Source organism: Penaeus monodon, unplaced genomic scaffold (genome assembly GCF_015228065.2).
Source record: "Penaeus monodon isolate SGIC_2016 unplaced genomic scaffold, NSTDA_Pmon_1 PmonScaffold_11964, whole genome shotgun sequence".
NCBI classification, from domain to species: domain Eukaryota; kingdom Metazoa; phylum Arthropoda; class Malacostraca; order Decapoda; family Penaeidae; genus Penaeus; species Penaeus monodon.
The window spans coordinates 6,858-11,022 of record NW_023640784.1 but is presented as its reverse complement, the minus strand read 5'-3'; the positions used below and the strand labels follow the sequence as shown (position 1 = coordinate 11,022).

Sequence of the window (4,165 nt, the reverse complement as noted above, 5' to 3'; positions counted from 1 at the left end):
TGGAAAAAGGGAGCAAGGTCCAAAAAAATGCAAAATGACCCCAAAAAGAGCAATAGAAATACATGTGCTTTAAAACCTTCAGAGATACTAACATTAGTGGAAAAATCTGAAGAAACAGAATTATTAAAAGAAGAACTTGAAAAACAAATTTAAAAAAACAGAAGGGGAAAAAATAAAAAGGCAGTGGCAGTGAAAATTATCCCAGTGAATGTTTACAGAAAATGTCAGCAGTGAAGTGGGGACGGGAAGAGGAAATAAATCTGAATAAAAACCTGAAAGAATTGTAAAGAAAAACAAAAAATCCGGAATAAATCATTATTCACGTAGTAAGACCTCAAATAAAAAGGCTAGGACTCTTTTAGTGTTCATATTAAAGATGAAAAGGAAGTTTCTGAAATGCTAATGAATACTTAACACACAAACGCACAAAAAAAATAGCTATGAGAGTGAGAGCCAGAAGGGGAAAAAGGGGAAAAAAACGTGTTACGGAAAGATGTGAAAAATTTAACCCGATGGTGATGTGACAATAGAAGTAAAAACCCTTGAAAATCACCGGAAATTTACCCTCATGTGAAATTCTTATATCACCTAAAAGTAAGACCCCCCAAAAAATCCAAAAAATACTAAGGGGAAGATTTTGAAAGTATGATGAGTTTGAAGAGACAGTCATCAAGAAAATATTAAAAGGGGCGAGCAGCGTTACAGAAAAACCTCAAAAAAAAGGGAAATGATAAAGGGAGGTTTTGAGGAAACAGGCAGGGGAAACAAAAAAAAATAAGAAAGCAAGAAAGAGGATTGTGTAGAAGAACCCCTCATTCAAAGAGTAAGTAGGAGGATAGGATTATATTTTGAATTATGTACATACCGTCAAGGAAAAGGGTTTTATGCCCCATCTTCAAAGGGGAGGAATTTGAAGATGGATGATTTATACTCCTTTAAAAGCAATTTGGGAAATTTGATGCCTTTGAAAAATTTTGAAATCTACCCCACAAAAATAAAAAAGTAATAAGTATCAGTTAAAAAGATTTTAGAAGGCAGGGGTGAATCTAAACCTGATTTACAGGGTTCTCCATTATCCAAAATAAGCACTCCGATAGGGGCAAGCACAGAAAATTGAATTTTTCCTCTCCCATACACAAACAAGCTGCAGAAGCTGAAAATGTAACAAGACTTTCTACAGAAACGTCAGTACGGAAAAGACCAGAGAACCAAATGACTGGAAGAGAGTCAAGCCAAGAGCTAACAAGAACAAGAATTGTAAGCTAGATATAGACAGTGATGCCCAAAAAGTACAAATTGTCAAACAGAAGCGCGGAAGAAATGAAGAAAAACCTCGGGCAGGACAGTAAAGAGAAAGAGAAGAGGTGTGAAATTAAAACTACCAAAAGCGGAGATCACTACCAAGTTTCTGAAGCAAATGCATCAATTGGAAGTTCAGATCTCAATTCCAGTAGTGATAGCAAGTTAATTCTGCCACAAATAATGACAAGAAAGATGCTGACAATTCTTTAGATTCGTCTAGTGCATGTGATACTCCTGTATCAAAAAGAAGAAAGGCCTGAAGGAAAAATCTATAATAACACCTCTGCGATTTACAAGACATATGTCAAAAGACTGAGTGTGTCTCCAGAGTTCTTTCAGAAATTGATCACTTATCCCCAGAGAGAGGAGGAAGCCCCATGAAAAGTTCAAAGAGAAAGAGTGATGAAGCATTAGGACACAAATTGAGAGAGAAATGATGGAACAACAAAACAATGGAGAAGATTCAGTAAGCACTACTTCAAGCATTGGCCACTGTAACAGTTCAGACCTCGATGACCTTCCTTTGACTTGTCACCAGATCCCAAATTGAAGAGCCAAAGGAATACAGTTGTTAATGAGGAATGGACAGTTCAGAATGTCCCAGGATCACCCACCATGAAGACCTTTATACGCAAACAAAGAATAAACATTCATTGACAAAAGTCCCCGTATAAAATTGTCTCAATCCACAGTAGACCAAAAAGCTCTAGACTTTCCAACCCAAGTATGTTAAGTCTAGTTCATTTATCAGTGTCACCAATAATTAAAACAAAGTAAATGTAGATACCCATGAATCTCAAGGCAATTCAAGATATCAACGAAAGCCGAAGTCTAGCAGAAGGTTGTACAGAAGCAGCAAAAATTTTTAAATTTTCTATGGTGATAGACATGATAGAAACCAGTGAGTAATATCTGGTTGTGCAAGATTCTAAGTGTGAGGGCATATTTTTTATAGGTACAATTCCTGATTGTCAACTGTGGCAAGCAGGCTTTCTGAGTGTTTGTGTTTGTATGTTTATGTGAGTGTATATTATGTATTTTCAAACCCAGTTTCCTAAATTTTATATAGAAATATATATTCTGTCTATAAATGAATTGCTGGTATAGTCATAATAATAATAATGAACATTTGGAGTTGATTGTATTGACATTATAAATTTGCTGGATATTTTCATTTGCTTCTTTTTAGATGTAGTTTTTTGTGTTATTAGTTTTACTATTATCATTAGCATTCTTGTCATCATTATTATAATTATCATAATATTATTATTATTATTATATATTATTATTATTATTATTATATTATTATCATTATTATTATCATTTATTATTATCATTATCATCATCATATCACTAACCATTATTGTTACTTTATCATAATATTACATGACTATCACTGGTTATTATTACATTTTTTTATTATTATTATTATCATATCATTATTACTGATTCTTGTATTTTTAATGAATTGATTATATTGTTATTTATTTTGAATGTCATGAAATGGTGAAGGAATCATTTGCAATGTCTGTGTATACTCTTATTTCATTGTCATTTTACCACAGCATTGGTAAACCTTACCCTTGAATTTTTCTGTACAGTATTTAGATTTCAGTTTAGCGACTCAATTCAGATTGTTCATTTTATATTAGTATTGTATAATGCTTGAAATATTATTTCAGGAATAGAATTTTATTAATTTCACTTATTTAACACTTGCTTTAATGTCATGGTGTTTGTATTTTCAGAAATAAATTGGACTGAATAATGTTTCTGTTTTCTTGCCTTTAAAATATGTTGTGGATTATATCCAGGGGAATGTACTAATGAAGTTGTTCATGCATATCAAAAACAGACGGGTTATGAACTTCTGGCCCAAACAATGATAACCTTGTTGGTTATATCTTAGTCTGCTTGTTGTATATAACAAAGATTTCCACAGCTTATTGTAGTTTAGAAAGTTCATATTTCAGCGAGTTACTTTGCAGTTGCCGAGTCCCATGTTATTTTGTATTTATGAAGTATTTACAGTTGTGATAAATAAAGTACATAGCAGAATTAAGAACATGAATGAACCTTCATTTCTATCAAGGTACTGTTAATGTAAATAATGTGGCTCCAGATATAATGTATTTAATTGGTAATTATTCCTTGCCCGTTGTTGGGGGGACCCAATGCTGGGAATCTCCCCTACCTTGGGCTCAGCCTTTGGCTTAACTAATTTTGCATGGTCTTTTTCCCTCCTGCTTTCTGGCTTCTGTTCCTACCATGGCCAGTAATGAAGAGGCTCTCCTTTGACCACGACTCTGAACACTACAACTACTACCCCCTCAATGCCTACTAATCCATAGCCACCCAAGTCAACACTCAAGCTCCAGGAAACATTTCAATCCCCAACAACTTTCTTTCATCAATCACCCCGTTCTCACTTATTACTACTTTACAAGCCTTATTGTCCACCTCCGTCATAATATTACCTCAACACTACTCCCTTTTCCACACGTCCCCTTCCGTCTACCACCCCTATCTCTACAAATATCTTCAATACTCTATTTAGCCCAGGCCAAATGGGACCCGAATTTTTTCGTGACCCCCCCACAGCTTACTTGGACACCACTTCTCTTCAGAACTGTCCTTCCAAAACAATAAGTAAAGTCTCTTCCGTAGCCGACCCAATCTTTCCCTCGTCTCGTCACAGTTATCTCTGAAAACCAACTGTAGCATTTCTTTCTTTTACGGTAGGTTCATGTTGAGCCGCCGGGTCCCTGCATGATACTTATTGTAGTTTTCTTGTTGTAATGCTCTTGGATTGAGTACGTGGTAGGGTCCCCGTTCCTTCCATGGAGAGTGCCGGTGGTACCTT

General features: G+C 35.0%; 1 pseudogene; it reads left to right on the top strand.

The window, feature by feature from the left end:
• Window positions 1-1,031: 1,031 nt before the first annotated feature.
• On the top strand, window positions 1,032-2,246 carry LOC119568986 (annotated as a pseudogene).
• Window positions 2,247-4,165: the final 1,919 nt, after the last annotated feature.